The sequence below is a fragment of the Stenella coeruleoalba genome (assembly GCF_951394435.1).
Source record: "Stenella coeruleoalba genome assembly, chromosome: 10".
Classification (NCBI taxonomy): Eukaryota; Metazoa; Chordata; class Mammalia; order Artiodactyla; family Delphinidae; genus Stenella; species Stenella coeruleoalba.
In genome coordinates this window covers 12275657-12299681 of record NC_137156.1, presented here as the reverse complement: position 1 = coordinate 12299681, position 24025 = coordinate 12275657, and the positions used below count along the sequence as shown (strand labels likewise).

Genomic DNA, 24025 nt, shown 5'->3' with positions numbered 1-24025 from the left:
AGAATTTCAAGATTGCAGCAGCAGAGCACTGAATCAAGTGTGGGACCCGGTCTGGCTGCACAGGCTGCATGTTCCTGAAACCAGCACAGGCCTGACGAGTGCACGTGCCTGACGTTAGCAGCCAAGCGGCAGGCACTGCTCTTTTGTCCCTCTATGCCCATTGCAGAGCGGGTGACATTCATTCTGTTACTGACCTTCCCGAGTCGGGCCCCAGCAAGGGTCCACCTGCCCAGTGTCCTTCGAGCCAAAGAATGAGACCGAGTTTGGTTCCGAAGCAAACGAAAGCCTTATTCGCTGATCAAAGAATGGAGACGTGCGCGCTGACGTGCCACAGCGCATGCTCTCCCCACAGGCCGTGGGCGGGGCTGCTTTATAGGGATCTCTTCCGCAGGGAGGGGGCCGCAGCTGTGCTACGCACGCTCCAGACCCAAGCGTCACGCGCGCAGCGTCTCTGCGCGCGGCCCGCAGCCGCCATCTTGAATCGCAGTGTCGTGTCCGGCTATTGTACACCTTCCGTGAGCTGAGGTGTCCAGTGCGGACGGTCGGCGCTAGGAACTCGGGTCTGAAGTGCCGGGTGCGAGGCCTCTGCTCGCGGCACCCTGTGAGCAAATGAAATTAAACACAAAGGCACAGAGAAGAATAGAAAAAAAGGTTAGACTTTATTACCCAGATTCTATTTTTACTTCCCAGGGATTGTTAACGGGCTTTGCTGGTGACAATTCCAGTTTTAAATTTAGAAGTGGAAGGAACATCAGAGATTGGTTTATTGCACTCATTTGACAGGTGGGGAAACGGAGTCTCACGGAGGTGCTGTTTATAAAGGAAAGGTCTTTCCTTATAAGTGACTTTAAAGGTAAAGCTGGTGTCACATGCAGCCCCCTTGGTATTTAAAGAGACCAGAACAGGGCTTCCCTGGTGGCGCAGTGGTTGAGAGTCCGCCTGCCAATGCAGGGGACGCGGGTTCGTGCTCCGGTCCGGGAAGATCCCACAGGCCGCGGAGCGGCTGGGCCCGTGAGCCATGGCCACTGAGCCTGCGCGTCCGGAGCCTGTGCTCCGCAACGGGAGAGGCCACAACGGTGAGAGGCCTGCGTAAAGCAAAAAAAAAGACAACACTGGGCTTCCCTGGTGGTGCAGTGGTTGAGAGTCCGCCTGCCGATGCAGGGGACGCGGGTTCGTGCCCCGGTCCGGGAGGATCCCACATGCTGCGGAGCGGCTGGGCCCGTGAGCCATGGCCACTGAGCCTGCGCGTCCGGAGCCTGTGCTCTGCAGCGGGAGAGGCCACAGCAGTGAGAGGCCCGCGTACCGCACAAAGAAAACAAACAAACAAGAGACCAGAACACCCAAAAGGAGGCATTTTTTACTGTAATCAACAGAGTCAGGGTCATTGGTAAGGGTGTCCTTGTGATGATGGCATTCTCATTTTTCTGAAGGAAAGAGGTGGAGTATATCACAATTATACGTGTTATTTGTCTAGTGTATTTGGTGGGAAAAAAAATTGAGCCTACAGATTCGGATGGTTGTCCCAGGTTGAAGTATCCTCCCCTATGATCTTCCCTACCTGAGTCTCTCTCAGGTTTCAGGGTCTGGCTGAAATTATACCTGCTCTCTCAGACCTTCGTTTCAATTCAATCTTTGTTAAATGGTGCTTTGCTCAAGGCACAATCTACAGATGTGGTATCTAAACGTTTTGGTCTCAGGACCTTAAAAATTATCGAGGAGCCTAAAAAGCCTTTGTTTATGTGGGTGAAATCAATATTGATTATTTTGGAAATTAAAACAGAATATTTTAAACACAGCACCACATAAACACACATTCCATTAGGCACCAGAGGGATGATGTCTTCACCCACCCTGTAGCCCCTTGGAAATGCCACTGGGTATGCAGGAGAAAAATGAGTGTAGAAGGGGCAAGTGATATCTTAGTATTACTACAAAATATCATTTTTACATTTTTATCATATAAAATATGTTAACCAAAATTGCCTTTTAATCATATTTAAGTGTACAATTCAGTGGCATTAATTATATTTACAATATTGTGCAACCATCAGCATTATCTATTTCCAAAACTTTTTCATCACTCCAAACAGAAATTCCATAGCCATCAGGCAAAACTACCCATTCCCAACCCCCCAGCCCTTGATAACCCTTAATCTACTTTCTGTCTCTATTAATTTGCCTACTCTAGGTATTTTATATAAGTGGAATCACACAGTATTTGTCCTTTTGTGTCTGCCTTATGTCACTTACCATAATGTTTTCAAAGTGTATCTGTGTATCAGAACTCCATTCCTTTTTATGGCAGAATTACATCCTATTGAACATATAAAGCACATTTAGTTTAGCCATGCACCTGTTGGTGAATACTTGGATTGTTTCTATCTTTTGGCTATTGTAAATAATGCTGCTGTGAATTTGACATACAAGTATCTGAGTTCCTGTTTCCAATCCTTGGGGGTCTATGCTTAGGAGTGGAATTTCTGGGTCACATAGTAGTTGTATTTTAACCTTTTGAGAAACCACCAAACTATTTCCATAGAGGCTGCACCACTTACATTCCTACCAGCAGTGCATTAGGATTCCAATTTCTGCACATCCTCACCAACACTTATTTTCTGCTTTTTTGGATAATAGCCATCCTAGTGAGTGTGAAGTGGTATCTTGTGGTTTTGATTTGCATTTCCCTAGTGACAATGATGTTGAACATCTTTTCATGTGGAAAATAGTTTTCACCTTGCAGATTCCTACTCTAGACAGTACCAGGTCTTACAGTATTCCTGCCCTTTCCCAAACTCCCATAGTGTTTATACAATAAGTAATGTGATTGTCTGACACCTTTCTATTTCATGTAACACCTTGTAAGACTACCTGCATGTGATAAGTGCACCCCAATATTCTTCATTAATTAATTGCTTACCCAAATTCATTCCTTCTTTTTTACAAAGAGAAATGCAAATTTATTTAGGATGATGATGTGCCCAGCTAAAAATATTCACCTCCTTAGGAGTCTCTTGCCGCTAGGAGTGACCATGTGACCCAGATTTGGTGGCATAATTGAAGTCTACAGGGAGGGACCTCTAGGGAAGTTTTTGTTTATCTGATAAGGTATAGTTTCAGCTGGCCTATGCCCTTTCCCTTCTCTTTCATTTTCTTCTGACTTGGAATGTAGACACCATTTCTGTATGTGGAGTACCCATCCTGCAACCCTTGGGATGAAAGCACACAGTAAGGACAGTGGAGCAAGAAACTAGGAGCCTGGGCCCTTGATGACTTCCTGAAGTATCTGCCCTAGTCTGCTGACCCTTAGACTTTTGATTCAGCTTATAAAGCTCAATTTGGTTAAGCCTCTGTAGTTGGCTTTTTGTTACATATAACCCAAAGGGATACTAACTGACATGTTGTGGAAGCATAAAAAGCCCTGACAGATGGGATTCTAGAGAACCTAAGGAGAGAAAAGGAGGCAGAGAAGAAAAGAAACTGGGTGTGTTGCGGAGTCAGCTGCAGGGCGAAACATCTCTGTAGGTAAATGCAGGGTGGAGGCTAGGCTGCTTCTCGCCTCCTGTCTCACTTATTGCTTGGTCCTGATCATGCACCCCCCTCCTGCACTGATAGGCTCCTCTAAGCTTCTTCCCTTAGAGGTGTGGGGCATGCTGCTTGGATAGTCAGACTTCCTTGGAGAATAGTTTAAAACATCATGAATTTGAGGCTAGTTGACAAAGAAACACAATCCCCGAATCATTAGCTTAAGTGTTTGTCCGTGCAGAATGTGGCTGCCCTAGGAGTGAGAAATGACCTTGGCTGCCCTTGAAGAGTAGGGGAAGAAGATTGGGAATAAAAAAACACTTCTGATCTTTTTTCAAACAGTGAGGTTCTCAAAATACCTAGCTCCTTTAAATTTCTTGATTTATTGTGTAATAAAATGAATAGAAAATAAAAGGACTTTACTTTCATGAAAAATCTATTCTTATAATTTCTTAGATCCATGTAGCAAACTTTGGCTGCTTTGCTCATTAATTCTATGGAGTGGATGAGTGTTGGCATGTATTTGCTTTCTTTTCAGGTCATTTAAGATTATTGATTCCTCCTTTTCTAGTGTAGAACTCAATTCTCTAAGGACTCGTTAGCGAAACATTTCCCACTCACACAGTGCCACTTAAAAATGATTATGCTCAGTGTCTTCCGCTTAAAGTTTCCCTTCTTGGCTTCCATATGCTAGCAGTTTGTACATCTCTCTTTTATGCTTTATTTTTTAGGGCCCATTCCAATATGTTCAGTCCTATCAGTAACGTTCCCTCTGCCTTCTCTTGGTGGCAGAGCAGCAACAGAGACAAGGACTACACCAGACGAGTTGCAGAGAAGTCTTTTCAATAACCAGAAGTTTCTGGGGGACATAAAATCACTGTAAGTAATCATGTATTGTCTTTTCGCTCAAAAGTAAAATGCTAAGTTATGCATTATTTGTTGCATAAATTTGCATATTGATATATACAATCCTAACGACTTTAATAGCATCACAGATTAGCAGAGACAGATGCACACAGGCTGACATTCAGAGACTCCCACCCAGAGACAAACCAAGCCTGAGAAAGAGGTGGGGATGGTTCCATGGGAGCAAGGAGGGTTGGGAGGGCTCTAAAGGAAAAACAGAGGGCCTGGGAGGGCAGAAGTTACACACTGGCTCTCCCTCCCTGGCCAGCAGATCACTTTAAGTTACCAGTCCGAGATCCTCACTCTCATGTCCTCTCCTTTGATCTTTAGACTTGGCCCTGAGCAGAGTGTGGAGGGGGAGGAGAGATGACTTATAAAGACTTGGAGTGAATCAGTAGGTCCAGAAGTAGTCTGAGGCCCAAAGGGGAATTTAGACTTGTTTTAATAAAAGGAGAGGTGGGCTCTTAAAGGGTGTTTTTTGTTTTCCTTTTGTTCTTTCTTCCAAGGCCTTGAGTAGGGCATCCAAGGGCAGGACCAAACCTTAGCAACCTGCACAGCTAGAACACTCTGGCAATTTGCCAGCAATGATCAGGCCTTGAATTAAGATTCCACACTGCATTAATTTGCAAACCAAAGCACCAATTTATTAATTTTCTATGGAAAATACATACGTCATGAAGATATAGGTATTTACCATTGAATAGTCTATTCTCTCCTAGGAACCCAGGTGTCTGGGAAACCTCATTAAACAGTAGGACAAAGGGCAAAGAATTCCTTAAGGAATATCTTCCATGTGCTTCAAGAGGCTACGTGGCACCACCTCCACAATAATTATATACTTGTCAAGTGGCCTCAGTTCAATGCTGGAAATATATTCTCAAATTCTCACACACCAACTGTGTCTCTCACAGTGGGTTATTCCAACCACCATTTGTTTTTTTGTGTGTTTACATTGGTCATTGCAAAATCAACAACTTTTAATTGCAATGCACGTCTTTCATTCCATAAACATTTATTGAGCTCTCAGTGTAGGCTTGGTGCTACCATAGAGGTTAGGTATTGCAGTGGAGACAAAGATCAGTAAGACAGAGGGCCAGGCCCTGAAAAAGCTCACAGTAAAAAAAGGAGGATGGAGCTGCATGCCCAGAAGCGTGGAGAAGTTGGAGAGGTCAGTAAGGGAGCATAGGAAGAAATTACAGACAGAACCCCGCCCTGGTCATCTGAGCCCCTGAGCAGCATTTCTGCAATGTCCAGGCCGAGTGTGGACATGCCGCGTGCGGCCCCACCAGGGCTGAGAGTTTGCAGACTGTCCGTGCCACGGCCCACTTGGTGGCCCACTCAGCGGCAGCCCTGCAGTTCTCACGGCTGCCGCGGTGGCCCCAGACGCAATCCAGCCCAGGTAACCATGCCGCAGACTCGGGGCGCCATGACCCATGTCCTGCCATGCCTTGGGCCCCCCAGGGACAGCAGCTGGCAGACACTCCTGGCAGCAGCTGCTGCTGCTGCTCAGCAAGGAACAGTGTGGCTGACAGGGTCTTGGTGTTCCAGCTGGGTGTCAGGCCTGAGTCTCTGAGGTGGGAGAGCAGAGTTCAGGACATTGGGCCACCAGAGACCTCCTGGCCCTACGTAATATCAACGGCGAGAGCTCTTCAAGAGATCGCCATCTCAATGTTAAGACGCAGCTCCACCCAACAGCCAGCAAGCTCCAGTGCTGGATGCCCCATGCCAAACAACTAGCAAGACAGGAGCACAACCCCACCCATTAGCAGAGAGGCTGCCTAAAATCATAATAAGTTCACAGACACCCCAAAACATACCACCGCACCCAGCCCTGCCCACCAGAAAGACAAGATGCAGCCCCACCCACCAGAACACAGGCACCAGTCCCCTCCACCAGGAAGCCTACACAAGCCACAGAACCAACCTCACCCACTGGGGGCAAACACCAAAAACATGGGAACTACGAACCTGCTGCCTGTGGAAAGGAGACCCCAAACAGGGTAAGTTAAACAAAATGAGAAGAAAGAGAAATATGCAGCAGATGAAGGAGGAAGGTAAAAACCCAGCAGACCAAAGAAATGAAGAGGAAATAGGCAGTCTACCTGAAAAAGAATTCAGAGTAATGATAGTAAAGATGATCCAAAATCTTGGAAATAGAATGGAGAAAATACAAGAAAAGTTTAACAAGGACCTAGAAGAACTAAAGAGCAAACAAACAATGATGAACAACACAATAAATGAAACTAAAAATTCTCTAGAAGGAATCAATAGCAGAATAACTGAGGCAGAAGAATGGATAAGTGACCTGGAAGATAAAATAGTGGAAATAACTACCTCAGAGCAGAATAAAAAAAAAGAATGAAAAGAATTGAGAACAGTCTCAGAGATCTCTGGGACAACATTCAACGCACCAACATTAGAATTATAGGGGTCCCAGAAGAAGAAGAGAAAAAGAGAGGGTCTGAGAAAATATTTGAAGAGATTATAGTTGAAAACTTCCCTAACATGGGAAAGGAAATAGTCAATCAAGTCCAGGAAGTGCAGAGAGTCCCCTACAGGAGAAACATGCAAGACACACACATATATATGTATATATTTTTTTCAAATTACAACGTGCATTTATTAACTTATAAGTAAGAGAAGCAGCAAAAAAAAAAAAAAACCAGTAACACCTTACTTCCACAAGGCAAACATTTGGTTGCAGAGATCAAATGCCTCCTGAATAAAGACATATATATTAGTTTATTTCTATAAAATTGTTATATAAATATATAAAATATATTCATAAGTTAGTTTATTTATATAAAATTCCAAATCCCAAGTCTAGCAGGTGAAAACACATGAAAATACATAAATTTTCATCCTTTCATATCTCCAAAGAAGAGAGGGGTACAATTTGTTCTTTACAATATTGATTCTTTATGAAATTACAAATGGGCAAATGAGGCACTGCTTCTTTAAGCTTTATTATAATATATTTTAAAATCTAGCAAAATAATACTTAAAATATATAAACTTTGTTTTTTTATACCTATATATCTATATATACTTAAATATCTAACATATACTTAAACATACCAATATAAATGAGTAATGCTAATAGCAAAAAAAGGCTGTAAAACTGAAAATCCAATACTACAGAGGGAACAAGAAAGTATATTTAAAGATATATTCTGACCCAGAGGAGCTAATATGTCCTATGTTATGTAAACTCTTCTAAAGTATTCATTGTAGATAGAAAACTGCTCAATCATTATAAGATACTAGATACCAAAACCACCAACATGTGCATGCACAAGCACACGCGCGCAACACACACACACACAAACACTCTAAACAAAGTCCCATTTTTATACTTACATTCCAAAGCTCCTAAATGATGTATTTTTAAAGCCAAGACATATCAACCAAACTATTAAAAATTAAATACAGAGAAAAAATATTAAATGCAGCAAGGGAAAAGCGACGCATAATATACAAGGGAATCCCCATAAGGTTAACAGCTGATCTTTCAGCAGAAACTCTGCAAGCCAGAAGGAACTGGCAGGACATATTTAAAGTGATGAAAGGAAAAAATCTACAACCAAGATTACTCTACCCAGCAAGGATCTCATTCAGATTCGACAGAGAAATTAAAAGGTTTATAGACAAGCAAAAGTTAAGAGAATTCAGCACCACCAAACCAGCTTTACAACAAATGCTAAAGGAACTTCTCTAGGCAAGAAGCACAAGAGAAAGAAGAGACGTACAACAACAAACCCAAAACAATTAAGAAAATGGTAATAGGAACATACATATCGATAATTACCTTAAATGTAAATGGATTAAATGCTCCAACCAAAAGACATAGACTGGCTGAATGGATACAAAAACAAGACCCATATATATGCTGTCTACAAGAGACCCACTTGAGACCTAGGGACACATACAGACTGAAAGTGAGGGGATGGAAAAAGATATTCCATACAAATGGAAATCAAAAGAAAGCTGGAGTAGCAATCCTCATGTCAGACAGAATAGACTTTAAAATAAAAACTATTACAAGAGACAAAGAAGGACACTACATGACGATCAAGGGGTCAATCCAAGAAGAAGATATAACAATTGTAAATATTTACGCACCCAACATAGGAGCACCTCAATACATAAAGCAAATGTTAACAGCCATAAAAGAGGAAATCAACAGTAACTCAATAATAGGAGGGGATGTTAACACCCTACTTTCACCAATGGACAGATCATCCAAAATGAAAATAAATAAGGAAACACAAGCTTTAAATGACACATTAAACAAGATAGAATTAATTGATATTTATAGGACATTCCATCCAAAAACAACAGAATACAGTTTCTTCTTAAGTGCTCATGGAACATTTTCCAGGATAGATCATATCTTGGGTCACAAATCAAGCCTTGGTAAATTTAAGAAAATTGAAATCATATCAAGTATCTTTTCAGACTACAGCGCTATGAGACTAGATATCAATTACAGAAAAAAAACTGTAAAAAATACAAACACATGGAGGCTAAACAATATGCTACTAAATAACCAAGAGATCACTGAAGAAATCAAAGAGGAAATCAAAAAATACCTGGAAACAAATCACAATAAAAACACGATGACCCAAAACCTATGGGATGCAGCAAAAGCACTTCTAAGAGGGAAGTTTATAGCAATACAATCCTACCTCAAGAAACAAGAAAAATCTCAAATATACAACTGTTACACCTAAAGCAATTAGAGATATAAGAACAAAACCCAAAGTTAGCAGAAGGAAAGAAATCATAAAGATCAGATCAGAAATAAATGAAAAAGAAATGAAGGAAATGATAGCAAAGATCAATAGAACTAAAATCTGGGTCTTTGAGAAGATAAACAAAATTGATAAACCATTAGCCAGACCCATCAAGTAAAAAAGGGAGATGACTCAGATCAACAGAATTAGAATGAAAAAGGAGAAGTAGCAACTGACACTGCAGAAATACAAAGGATCATGAGAGATTACTACAAGCAACTCTATGCCAATAAAATGGACAACCTGGAAGGAATGGACAAATTCTTAGCAAAGCACAACCTTCTGAGACTGAACCAGGAAGAAGTAGAAAATATGAACAGACCAATCACAAGCACTGAAATTGAAACTGTGATTAAAAATCTTCCAACAGGGCTTCCCTGGTGGCGCAATGGTTGAGAGTCCACCTGCCGATGCAGGGGAAACGGGTTCGTGCCCCGGTCCGGGAGGAACCCACATGCCACGGAGCAACTAAGCCCGTGAGCCATGGCCGCTGAGCCTGCGCGTCCGGAGCCTGTGCTCCGCAACGGGAGAGGCCACAACAGTGAGAGGCTGCTTACTGCAAAAAAAAAAAAAAAAAAAAAAAAAAATCTTCCAACAAACAAAGCACAGGACCAGATTGCTTCACAGGTGAATTCTATCAAGAATTTAGAGACGAGCTAACACCTTTCCTTCTCAAACTCTTCCAAAATATAGCAGAAGGAGGAACACTCCCAAACTCATTCTACAAGGCCACCATCACCCTGATACCAAAACCAGAGAAAGATATCACAAAAAAAGAAAACTACTGGCCACTATCACTGATGAATATAGATGCAAAAATCCTCAATCAAATACTAGCAAACAGAATCCAACAGCACATTAAAATGATCATACACCATGGTCAAGTGAGGTTTATCCCAGGAATGCAAGGATTCTTTAATATATGCAAATCAGTCAATGTGATACACCGTATTACCAAATTTAAAGATAAAAAACATAGGATAATCTCAATAGATACAGAAAAAGCTTTCAACAAAATTCAACCCCCATTTATGATAAGAACTCTCCAGAAAGTAGGCATAGAAGGAACCTACCTCAACACGATAAAGGCCATATATGACAAACCTATAGCCAACATCGTTCTCAATGGTGAAAAACTGAAACCATTTCCTTTAAGATCAGGAACAAAACAAGGTTGCCCACTCTCACCACTAGTATTCAACATAGTTTTGGAAGTTTTAGCCACAGCAATCAGAGGAGAAAAAGAAATAAAAGGAATCCAAATTGGAAAAGAAGAAGTAACACTGTCACTCTTTGTAGATGACATGATACTGTACATAGAGAATCCTAAAGATGCTACCAGAAAACTACTAGAGCTAATCAATGAATTTGATAAAGTAGCAGGATACAAAATTAATGCACAGAAATCTCTTGCATTCCTATACACTAATGATGAAAAACCTGAAAGAGAAATTAAGGAAACACTCCCATTTACACTGCAACAAAAAGAATAAAATACCTAGGAATAAACCTACCTAAGGGGACAAAAACCTGTATGCAGAAAACTATAAAACACTGATGAAAGAAATTAAAGATTATACAAACAGAGAGATATACTGTGTTCTTGGATTGGAAGAATCAGCATTGTAAAAATGACTGTACTACCCAAAGCAATCTACAGATTCAGTGCAATCCCTATCAAACTACCACTGGCATTTTTCACAGAACTAGAACAAAAAATTTCACAATCTGTATGGAAGCACAAAAGACCCCAAATAGCCAAAGCAATCTTGAGGAAGTAAAATGGAGCTGGAGGAATCAGGCTCCTGGATTTCAGACTATACTACAAAGCTACAGTAATCAAGACAGTATGGTACTGGCACAAAAACAGAAATATAGATAAATGGAACAGGATAGAAAACCCAGAGGATAAACCCACACACATACGGTCACCTTATCTTTGTTAAAGGAGGCCAGAATGTACAATGGAGGAAAGCCAGCTGATTCAATAAGTGGTGCTGGGAAAACTGCTACAGCTACATGTAAAAGAATGAAATTAGAACACTCCCTAACATCATACACAAAAATAAACTCAAAATGGATTAAAGACCTAAACATAAGGCCAGACACTATAAAACTTTTAGAGGAGAACATAAGCAGACACTCTATGACATAAATCACAGCAAGATCCTTTTTTACCCACCTCCTAGAGAAATGGAAATAAAAACAAAAATAAACAAATGGGACCTAATGAAACTTCAAAGCTTTTGCACAGCAAAGGAAACCATAAATAAGATGAAAAGGCATCCCTCAGAATGGGAGAAAATATTTGCAAACAAAGCAACTGACAAAGGATTAATCTCCAAAATATACAAGCAGCTCATGCAGCTCAATATCAAAAAAACAAACAGCCCAATCCAAAAATTTGCAGAAGACCTAAACAGACATTTCTCCAAAGAAGATACACAGATTGCCAACAAACACATGAAAGGATGCTCAACATCACTAATCATTAGAGAAATGCAAATCAAAACTACAATAAGATATCATCTCACACCAGTCAGAATGGCCATCATCAAAAAGTCTAGAAACAATAAATGCTGGAGAGAGTGTGGAGGAAAGGGAACTCTCTTGCACTGCTGGTGGGAATGTAAATTGATACAGCCACTATGGAGAACAGTACGGCGGTTCCTTAAAAAACTACCATATGACCCAGAACTACCATATGACCCAGCAATCTCACTACTGGGCATATACCCTGAGAAAACCATAATTCAAAAAGAGTCATGTACCAAAACGTTCATTGCAGCTGTATTTACAATAGCCAGGACATGGAAGCAACCTAAGTGTCCGTCGACAGATGAGTGGATAAAGAAGATGTGGCATATATATACAATGGAATATTACTCAGCCATAAAAAGAAACGAAAATGAGTTATTTGTAGTGAGGTGGATGGACCTAGAGTCTGTCATACAGAGTGAAGGAAGTCAGAAAGAGAAAAAAAAAATACTGTATGCTAACATATATATATGGAATCTAAAAAAAAAAAAAAAAGGTTCTGACAAACCTAGGGGCAGGACTGGAATAAAGACGCAGATGTAGAAAATGGACTTGATGACACGGGAGGAGGAAGGGTAAGCTGGAACGAAGTGAGAGTAGCATTGACATATATACACTACCAAATGTTAAATAGATGCTAGTGGGAAGCAGCTGCATTGCACAGGGAGATCAGCTCAGTGTTTCCTGACCACCTACATCGGTGGGATGGGGAGAGTTGGAGGGAGGCGCAAGAAGGCAGAGATATGGGGATAAATGTATACATATAGCTGATTCACTTTGTTATGCAGCGGAAACTGACACAACATTCTAAAGCAATTATACTCCAATAAAGATGTTAAAAAAAAAAAGATTACACAAATACCCATGACTGTACCATAGTGGGGGGGGGGATTACTTTAGAGAAATATTCAGAAAGTGCTTTAAGGATTCAAGGATGAGACATTAAATCTGGTTGCTGAGCTGGAGGGAGGCTGGTTCACAGATGAGGTAGCATTTAAGCTCAAACAGAAGGAATGGGTATGATTTTAACAAGCAGAAATGTTCAGATGGGGTGGTAGGGAGGGAGTGGGGGAGAGAGAAGAGAGGGACAGCCCGGATGTAGCCCGTGCTGAACACAGGAAACAGTGTGGGGAACGCCCAGTGTTTTTTTCAGATGTGTGCCTCATGCTTAGGCTTGATATATAGAGGACACTGGGGACAGTAGTGGGAGACAGAGCGGGGAAGCCTGCTGGGGGCCGAAGGGTGCACAGCCTTAGTACCAGATTCTTCATTCTATGGACACAGGGCACTCCCAGCTATTTGCACAGTGGAGGGCTGTGATCTGTGGTTCTCATCAATACTTTGGTCTCAGTGTACACAACGGACCAGAAGTGAGGGTGAGGAGGCCATTGTGGAGGTTGCTACAGAATTTCAGATCAGAAATAGTGAGGACCTGCCAGCACTAGGAAAGCAGCGGTGGAAATGAAAAACATGGAGGTGATGCAAGAGATATTGTGAAGATAGAATCTGTAAGTCTTGGAAATGAGCTGGATGTATTAGGTAGACGAAGGATGAGTCAAAGATGACTAATAGAGGCTAGTATTTATGGAGGCTGTGCTAAGCCCTTTACATGTATTAACTCATTTAATCCTTCTCACAACTCCATGAAGTAGATATTATTAGTATCCCCATTTTACAGATGAGAAAACTGAGGCATGGAGATTATATATCTTCTCCAGAATTCCAACATATGTCTCACTAGCGTCCTTTCATCCTGCCTTCCATGGTTCTCTGCTCATCCCTACCCCACGCCTTTCACCATGTAGTTCCCCAGCTGGATGGTTTCTCCTCTCTCCTCTGTGCATTCAGTAAACACATGGCTGATTGAATTCCCCTCTTGTCCTGACTCACAGAAGCAAAAGGAAAGTAACCACTGTCCCTGGAAACAAATTTGTTTTTGTCACTGAATCAAAATAGGTAGTGCTTTTAAAAAGTGGCACGAAATTCTGCCATTGTATTCAGACTCAATAAAAAAAAAGTTCCATAATGGCTTGGTATTATGTTGGTATCATGATTGGGTTTTCATTTTATTACTTTGTTATGGTAAAACAAAACAAAACACATCCTGCCTGAATTATATTCCATGTGTCAGTATAAAGGCATTTTTCATATCAGTATACTTCCTGCTACGTAGATAGTTTTACAATCAATCTGATCTTCTTAACTCAATGGCATTGGTCTCTTGGACTTTGGGCTAAGTTTGAGCTGTTCTAGAGTAATTAAAGATTATCTTCCTTTCTCTAGAATGGCCCATGGGCTCTCACTAGCTCTATTCAGTTCTCAGGATTAGACTTTTGATTCATCCTTTCTTTGTGTTTTCTTTTTCATACTGAAACTACAACCCTGAAAATTGATTAGAATTCAGGTACTAGGAGGATAACCATAGTGTCATGTTCTTGAACAAATGGCATGCCAGCAGCTTTCAGAGTGACAAAATGCAGGTTTACTGTACAATTACAGTTCTGTCCTCTGCAAGTAAGGAACAAATTTTGCCAAAAAACAAAACACTGGCATTTTTTAAAAATTAAAGAGTCTTTATGGCTTGCAGGCAACCTGTTTCATTGCCCTAAAAATTGGAATAGTCACTGTAGTACCAGCTAACTGCTTCCACATATTACGAACAAGAAAAGAATTTACAGAATCAGCTAAAAGGAATCATATGAGTGTGTGTGTGTGCACGTGTGAGTATGCTTATGAATATATCTAAGATATTATGTGTGTATACATGTATGTGTGTGTGTGTGTGTGTGTGTGCGTGTTTATGCTTCTGTATAAATCTGAGCCCCAAATACTTACATTGTGACAGTGCTAAATGTCCCCTGCTACTGTGAGGTGAGTTATGGGAAAGGCTTTTGGCTGTGGAACAAAAGCCTTCATGATTTTACAAGGTGCCAATGAGGAAAGGCCCTCAGCTCTTCTAAAGGTAGTCTTCTTTTTCTTTTACCCTATATCACTATAAACCACAGTTCCTGTCATTTACCACTGTGAATGATTTTTAATAAGAAACCAATGTTAAAGGGCTAATTATTTAAGCAAAACAAGGGTTGTGTTGGATGTTTTCATTTATCCCAAACATTTAGCTCTTTTTTCATCCAGAGGGTAGTTTCAGTGTTGGGTAGGTTCTTACTCTCTTTTTCATTTACTTGGCCTAGAAGTAAAATGTTGGTAAATACCTTCTGAGGGTGAGACACCAAGGGCAGGGAACTAGTTATTTAGTGCCAATAAGAAGCAGTATGTATGGCTTCTTAATGGATTCATCCTGCCTTTTAGGCCCTGGTATAATTTTCTTCTACAGCCATTGGTTCTACAACTTCATGTTGCCTCAGAATCACCTGGGAGTTTTTGAAAAAACTCTCATGCCCAGAGATTCAGATTTAATTGGTCTGAGAGCCTCCATATTGCTTAAAATTTTACCTGATGATTCTGATGATTGGAATCAGAGGATGATTGAAAACCGCTATTCCGAACCCTAGACCATTGGTTTCAAAATCACATTAGCTTACCTGGAGAACTTTTAAAAGTACTGATGCTGAGGCCCCATTTGAGACCAAATATTGGGTTGGCCAAAAGGTTCATTTGGTTTTATCTGTAAGATGGCTCCAGTAGCACTTAGTTGTTTTTAACTTCATTCGAAACAATTTTGTTAGATTGTATGCGTCAGCTGTTATATCAGTGTGCGTTTAAAAAAAGACTTATCAAAATTGGTGAATTTTTGTGTAGCCATTTTAATATTGAAGATGGAAGAAAAAAAGCAACATTTTTGGCATATTATGCTTTAGTATTTCAAGAAAGGTAAAAACACAACTGAAATGCACAAAACGATTTGTGCAGTGTATGGAGAAGGTGCTGTGACTGATTGAACATGTCAGAAGTGGTTTGTGAAGTTTCATGCTGGAGATTTCTTGCTGGACGATGATGCCCCGTGGTTGGATAGACCAGTTGAAGTTAATAGCGATCAAGTCAAAACATTAATTGAGAACCATCAACATTATACCATGTGGGAGATAGCCGATACTCAAAATATCCAAATCAAGTGTTGAAAATCATTTGCACCAGCTTGGTTACGTTCATCGCTTTGCTGTTTGGGTTCCACGTAAGTCAAGTGAAAAACAACCTTCTTGACAGTATTTCCTCATTGAATTCTCTACTTAAACGTGATGAAAATGTTCTGTTTTAAAAACAAATTGTGACGGGTGGGTGATGAAAAGTGGATACTGTACAATAATGTGGAATGGAAGAGATCGTGGGGCAAGTGGATGAACCACCACCAACTACACCAAAGGCCGGTTTTCATCCAAAGAAGATGATGTTGTGTGTATGGTGGGATTGGAAAGGAATCCTCTATAATGAGCTCCTTCCGGAAGACCACATGGTTAATTCCAACAAGTACTGCTCCCAGTTAGAACAACTGAAAGCAGCACTCAACGAAAAGCATCCAGAATTAGTGAACAGAAAGCACATAATCTTCCATCAGGATACCGCAAGACCGCGTGTTTCTTTGATGACCAGGCAAAAAACTGTTACACCTTGGCTGGGAAGTTCTGATTCATCCACCGTATTCACCAGACATTGAATCTTTGGCTTTCCATTTATTTTGGAAAATTTTTTTTTCAAAATTATCTTAATGGAAAATTTCTTTACAAAATTCTCTTAATGGAAAAAATTTCAATTCCTTGGAAGACTGTACAAGGCACCTGGAAGAGTTCTTTGCTCAAAAAGATAAAAAGTTTTGGGAAGATGGAATTATGAAGTTGCCCGAAAAATGGCAGAAGGTAGTGGAACAGAAGGGTGAATACGTTGTTCAATAAAATTCTTGGTGAAAGTGAAAAATGTATCTTTTATTTTTACTTAAAAACCAAAGGCACTTTTTGGCCAACCCAGTATATCAGAATATCTGGGATGGGGCCAACACTGTGGGTATTGATTAGAAGTTCCTCAGGTGGTTATAATGTATAGGCAAGATTGAAAACCATTAGTCCAGATTATGGGTTTATGCCAATCTACATGATGTGGACTTTACTAAAGCATCAGTAAGAAAGTACTGTAAAGCATTCTATTGCATGCCACACAGCATAGCTTCTTAAATATTCCTTTTCTTTTAACATCTTTGCTTTTCTCCAGAGTTCCTTTTGCTAAAGATTCATCTCTCTTCTCTCTCTCGCAGAAATCCTTTTCCCCCAGTAGCTTCTCAAGCCACTTTTCCCCATAGCTGGGTCTTCTTTTTCTCTATACTGCTTCTCAAATCAAACTCAGCAAAACATTTTCTATTCCTCACCCATACATCAGGAGCCTCAAGTTATCCTTCCAAAATTAGGGATGAATTATTTATGTATTATGTTTCAGAAAGCTATAAGGCCAGAAGGAAAATGGAACCCCTACATCAGGAGGGATAACTTGTAGATAGAGCTAAAAATACCCAGTGATGGAAGAGGATCACTCATCCATGGAAACCCATTCATGACAAAGCACACGAGGGTGGGATTGGCTGTCTAAAAGATGCCTTTGTCATTCATTCTTTCCTTTCTGTTTCCACTGTCATCCTCAGATCAGGCCCTCCTTATGTTTTCCTGGACAACTCTTAACATCTTTCTAGCTAGATTTCCATTCCCACACACCTTTGGGCCCTATTCCTATCGTTGTGTTAATTAAGTAGTAATTCAGTGGATTTTCCAGGTGCAATTTAACTTTAATAGTAATTCTTAAACTTCTTGTGGTCATAGATCCTTTTTGAGGGTTTGATGAAAACTGGAGGCCCTCTTCTTGAACACAGATTCATATAATTTTGCATAGAATTCCAGAGACTTCTTGGAACCTACTATATCCCGTAGCCCATTGACAGACCTTGTTTACATCTTCATTCCTAAGGATGGAATCTGAAAGTTAACATTTAGTCCAGAGTTTAAAAAACGGGAGCCTGTGGCCCTTTACAAAGTCCATTGACAGGCTTCAGGAGGTCAGTGAATCTTCTAAAACCATATGTACTATGTTGTGTACTTGTGTATAGATTCCTCTTATTTTTTTTCCAAACTGAGAAGTTTCATAGCATCCATCAGCTTCTCAAAAGGATCCGTTATCCCAAAAAGGACCACTTAATGGAAGTAGAAGAGCAATTTTGAATTTGTCCAACATAAGAATGGCACAGAGGCCTGAGGGTTTATGTTATTCACTGGAACAGGCTGTATTGCTAGTCCTACTGAAAAAAAATTTTGGTGGGGGGCAAAAGGGTCATAGAGCAATGGAGAGATCTAGAAATATTAATTCCCTCATTTGATAAATGTTGAAACCAAGGACCCTACTGGATAGTATGTTCCTCAAAATTACCCAGATAGTTCTGGAGCTAAGAAAAGTCCTTACAGAAATATACAGACCATATCTTCTCTTATATTGACATCATCAACAAATCACATTAACAAAATTATGTCTATAATTGGTTCAGTCCCTGTTAAAATGGTCATCAGACCATCAGCCTTATCTCTCCCTACTCATAGATGATTGCTGAATGACTTAAAAAATTTTTTTCTTTAGAAATAAACATGCCTGTCTAGCCTGTTTCCAGGTGAAGCAAGGGCTCTGTTCTTCCATTGATATATCCATTGTTGGCACATGTAAGGTCTTAGATTTTAAATTAAAAAATTGAAAGCATAGTTTCTTCAAGGCTACCTTCAATAGAAAGTGCTAATTATAATTATTACCAAGGACAAGCAGAGCCTGTTGCCTTGTCTAAGAAGAGATTTAACAAGAACCAACCTAATTTTACCAAGGAAACCCTAGGCCACCAGGAGCCACTAAATATTACCATAAAAATTCACTAACCAGAACTCTCAGTGAAATAGGGGTTCTAGTTCTTTTTTTTGATCTTTTAGGGTTAATGAGAAAAAGGTCTCCCCACACCCCCCTCTTTTTTCCCCCACATTGGTCTTCCTTGTAATAAACCACATGCATTGGCAATGTTGCTAACAGGAGGGAGGAAAGGACTACCACCTGGGACCAGTACAAAGCTAACTACTACTCAGGAGCCTTGAACCCCAGGCCAGCCTCATTAACACCTGATTGCAGCTGACAACCACCCTCACAAGAGGAAAGGAATAAAAAATACCATTGTGGTCAGACTGTGGCTAATACTAAAGCAATTTGAGAAGAGCCAAGTAATGATATGACACAGGGAGAAAAAATTGTTGGATTAAGAGCTGGCAGCAGTTTTTCTCCTGAAGGAGAAACATCTCTGTATTTAAAATCCACTGACGGTTCACTCTAGTTGTGGAGGTTGCTCTCCAGTTGTGACTGGGATGGGCTTGGGTGAGGTAAGGACAGCTCCTCTGCTTTGCAGGAGCTATGCCCACGAAGTGGGAGTGTCAGATGGTGCACGTGGAGGAGAGGAAGGAAAGCTCAAAGGGAGCCAGAACCACATGGAAGGAGGTGTGGCCTGAATAGAAGAGAAGAAGGTGGGGAGGGGATTGACTGAAGGATTTTTGAGAATAAGGCTGCTCAATATTCAGTTTTAAGCAATCAGTTGTATAACAACCCTGCTCACTGCTTTTACTCCCTGTCCCTCAATTAGTCCTGAAGCTTCAATAAAAATTGACTACCAAATTGCCTTTTATAATAGTGTTTTGGGAAACTCACAAGGGCATGGAACTAGTCATATATTTATTCCTGTACTTTCTCCTTCCCTTCATTGAAGCAGGTAGCAGCCATTGCAATGATTGGACTCAGAAATTTGGGGATGACAGATCAGTATAAAGTCAGTGGCTCTTCCTGTCTTTGGATGAGCTTAAGCCATTAGAAATGAGTGAGGGAGAAGAGATAGCAAAGGCCAACAATGGGCTCACAGTTGTAGAGGACCACAGCAAGCGGGGAAAGGACACAGTAGATTTGGGGGTGGGTGGATAAGAGCACGATGAATTTACCGTGAGAGAATTTGTCCAAATTAATCAGGCAGTTGATATTTTAGGCCTTGAGCCCTGGAGAAAGACTGGGCTGGAGACTGAGAATCATGACCATATTGTTCAGTGTATCTCAAACTGTGATTCAAGGGCCATCTATGTAAAATTGTACCCTCTCCTTCCCCAGGTCCTCTGGAATTGGGACCCCACATCATTGTTTTAATCCTGCTTCTCAGATGATTATCAAGCACACCAAAGTTTTATCACCATAGCTAGATGCTAATTGATGCAATGGGAGAGGGCTGTAGAGTTCTGAGAAGATGGGCAAAGGAAAGCACTAAGGAGATGCCAAGTAGGAAAATGAATGAAATTATCCACTGGATTGGCAGTACGCTGAGTAAAGACTGTTCAAGTTAGGTGGATATGGGAGCGTGAAGTTTATGAGGATTACTTGCAGGCAGGCGTGTGTGTGTGTGTGTGAATTAGCCAGGCCATCTTACTGAGTTGGGACATGTGGTTTTTAGTCCTAAGGGTCATGTGGCCATCAGCAAGCTATTGCAGGTCCGCGCCATTCCAACTTCTTAAACCAACCTGCAGTACTTTTGTAAACCATCACGAGAGTCTCAGAAAAGCAGCAGCTGGCCCTTGCATTCTGTCCCTGCCTTCTGATCCTTCAAGGCAACCGCATGGTTTGGACCCTTGTCTTTGCCCTCTCACAGTCCTTTGAGACGTGATTTCCTTCTGTATCTTGGACTTCATGCCTTGAATGGTGATAAGAGGCACCTGACCATAGACTCCTGCGTGTATCGTGGGGACATCCTCTTATCTGACCTTTGGTTATAGGGTAGATTTGCCCCTTCCCTCTGGAGATCCCTTCATCTGGAAAATGATGGGTTGGACTAGGTCAGTGGCTTTCAAGTGGATTTTCATAAAGTTAAGCATCCTGCTAGAGGGTTTGGTTTCAAATGAAGCGCTTCACTTACGTTTGTTTTGGATATTAGGAGTTCATCTATGTTTTCATTTAAAAACAATGGGAGGATTTATTGATACAGTCAAACATGAAATCAGGCTAAGTGTCCAGAGTTTAGTTTTTACTTCCATGATTCTGAGATCAAGCCCAAACTAAAGGTTTTAGAAACACATTTTTCTCTCCCAATCCTGGGCCTAATTTTTAAAGTGTTCTCTTTTTACACTATGTTAGAAAATAAATTCTAGGGTTGTAGAATAATGATGACACTAGTCGTTTTTAGACTTTAACCAAAACACATTCATTAGCTATTCCATTTTCTTGTGGTATAATATTTTTTATAAAGTAATTCTAACTTTTAAAATGACATAATTGCAAAAATTTTGGAAAAATGTTTAAAAGAAAAATATATTGTCATTTGTGGTTCTGCTACCACTTTTAGCAGTTTGAGATGCTTCCTTCCAGTATATGAGTGTGTAACATATGTGTATACAGTACATGTGTGTATACACATGCACACACTAATTTAAAATGTATATATGCTCGGGACTTCCCTGGTGGCACAGTGGTTAAGAATCCGCCTGCCAATGCAGGGGACACGGGTTCGAGCCCCGGTCGGGGAAGATCCCACATGCTGCGGAACAGCTAAGCCCATGCGCCACAACTACTGAGCCTGTGCTCTACAGCCCGCGAGCCACAGCTACTGAGCCCACGTGCCACAACTGCTGAAGCCCGGGCACCTAGAGCCCATGCTCTGCAACAAGAGAAGCCACTGCAATGAGAAGCCAGTGCACCCCAATAAAGAGTAGCCCCCGCTCGCTGCAACTAGAGAAAGCCCACGCACAGCAACGAAGACCCAGTGCAGCCAAAAATACATACATAAATAAATTTATTTTTAAAAGATTTAAAAATGTATATATGCTCTTGTATAACCCCTTTTTCACTCAGTGTGATATAATCAGCACTTTCTCACACCATTAAATATTCTTTGCAAACATGATTTTTATTGACTGCAAAAGTTTGTATTTGGTAGGTCTTTGCTTTGTATGTGTCCTCTTATACTTATTTTTGAGGAGATCAAAAGGCCAGTTTTACAAAAGGACATGTTCCCTACCCATTTAGACTGAAGAAGCTTCTCTGTACACCCCGCATACATTCCTAATCCATTCATCTATCTTACTCATGAGCATAAGCTCAACCTTTTCTCCAAATTCACAGAAAATGCTCTTTCTCTTGTAAAGTTCTCATATATTGGATTTGGCATCCATTCCAAGCCTCTTCCTGTGTCACAGGAGTTAGAAAACTAAAAATGATGTTTCCCAGGCTCCCTTGCAGATAGTGTTCTAGATAGGAAACTGGCTCTGACAGTGAGCCCGGGATGAAGGTGGGAGGTCCTGCCATTGGAATGGGATTCTTGAATGCAGTGAGGATGGTGAGATCCCAGAATGACAGAGGCCTAGTTAACCATGAGAGCTAAGCTGGGTGTGGTCACTGCAAGAGGCAGCAGGGCCAGATCAGTGATCAAAATGGTTTTCCCTTCAGAAATCTTTTGTCCTAGATAATGGATCATTCATCTCTAGTACTGAATTATATGGGCAACCTTCTAAGGCCTGATTTATATAACTGATAAAACTTTAGGCCTGGTGACTATTCACCAGAGGACACTCAGATCCCCACCAAATTTCCCTATCTGAGCCAGTTCACAGACTCTAAACCCCTAAATGCAGGGGAGACTCATTCCTTTAAAAAAGGTCACACAGCATTACCACCTATGTGTATTATACGTTTCTTAGCCTTCCCTAAAGAGTTCTGCATTGACCTGCCAAGGTGCCTGTGCAAGGAGGAAAGAGGGATACCAGATTTGGGGGCAATTCTGGATATTGTCTTTGAGTAGAATCCCATGAGTGTGAGCTCATTACTTTTCTTCTTGGTTAAAAGAGTTCCTTGGTCAGAAGCAATGTTGTATGGGCACCACAAGCATCTCAGTATCCAGAGTTTCCTGGGGACCCTGACAACAGGTCCACTGGTCAGACTGGGTGTTGTGGGATTTTAGCGACATAAGAGAGTTTTGATTAGAATTTGTCTCACACTAGACCCTGAGTTTATTTGTCTAGTTCCTGAATGCATAATCTGGCAATTGAAAAAATTTCCACACTTATTCTCTGACTCCTGGAATGAGGGCTACTATGGAAAGATGGGCTATGTGGGAGCCCCGCTTCAAAGCAATACCACATCCTAGGAGGAGTTACAGAATTAATGACCATATCAAGGACCTGGAAAATGTGTGAGAATTGATTGCAATTGTCTCCCTATTTAACCTCCTCCGTTTGGGCTGTGCAGGAGTGCTGGAGGTCTGGGAGAAGAGCTGGATTTTAGGAAACTTAACTGGTAGTGGCTCTAACTGCAGATGCTGTTACAGATGTAATCTGTTTTTATGGAGCAAATCAACACAGTCCCTGGAGCCTGATATGCAGATGTCAATCTGGCAAACACGCTTTTCCTAACCAATAAGTAGACACCACTCAATGCAGTTTGCTTTTATCCAGCAGCCACACATCCTTACTGACATCCTGTTGGCTGCCTTAATCTATCTGTAGAGACCTCGATCACTTCATCATCCCATAGGGCATGGCTCTATTGATTAGATCATGCTGATTGAGCAAAAAGTATCAAGTACCCGAGATACCTTGATAAAACACATATGTGCCATAAGGTGGTGATAAATCTCATGAGAATTCAGAGACCTCAGTGAATCTCAGTGAAGATTCTGGAGATTTGTGAGACATTCAAGATGTCCCCTTCAAAGTGAAAGACAGTTTGCATCATGTTACATTCTCTGACATTAAGAAAGAGGCACAATGCTCCAACCTATTGCCAAGTAACCCTTAAAGATGGTGGTCATGAGCGTGGCCCAAAGCTAGAGAGGCTCTGTAACTGGTTCAAGTTGAAATTCAAGCAGCTCTTCTACTTGGGCATCATGGCCTGATGGTCCAAAGGTGGTCTTGCTTCTGAACAAAGAACTCATTTTACTGCAGAAGATAGGCAATAGGCACATACACGTGGGGTTCACTGGTCTTACTGTGAATCCTGTCACCCAGGAAAAGCTGACCTTAAAAAGGGTAGGATGGGGCTTCCCTGGTGGTGCAGTGGTTGAGAGTCCGCCTGCCGATGCAGGGGACATGGGTTCGTGCCCCGGTCCGGGAGGATCCCACATGCCACGGAGTGGCTAGGCCCGTGAGCCATGGCCGCTGAGCCTTTGGGTCCGGAGCCTGTGCTCCGCAATGGGAGAGGCCACAGCAGTGAGAGGCCCGCGTACTGCAAAAAAAAAAAAAAAAAAAAAGGTGGGATGGCCTTTGCAAGATCCAACTATGGCG

General features: G+C 41.3%; 1 protein-coding gene across 5 annotated transcripts in view; it reads left to right on the top strand.

The window, feature by feature from the left end:
- Positions 1-432: 432 nt before the first annotated feature.
- The window catches only part of LOC307192126 (uncharacterized protein), a 304662-nt gene continuing 281069 nt past the window's right edge, over positions 433-24025 (top strand). For all 5 annotated transcript variants that reach the window (XR_013829980.1, XR_013829981.1, XR_013829982.1 and 2 more), the window contains exons 1-2: positions 433-651; positions 4254-4401. The gene's annotated coding sequence lies outside the window, so the exon portion shown is untranslated. The remainder of the gene's footprint in view (positions 652-4253; positions 4402-24025) is intronic.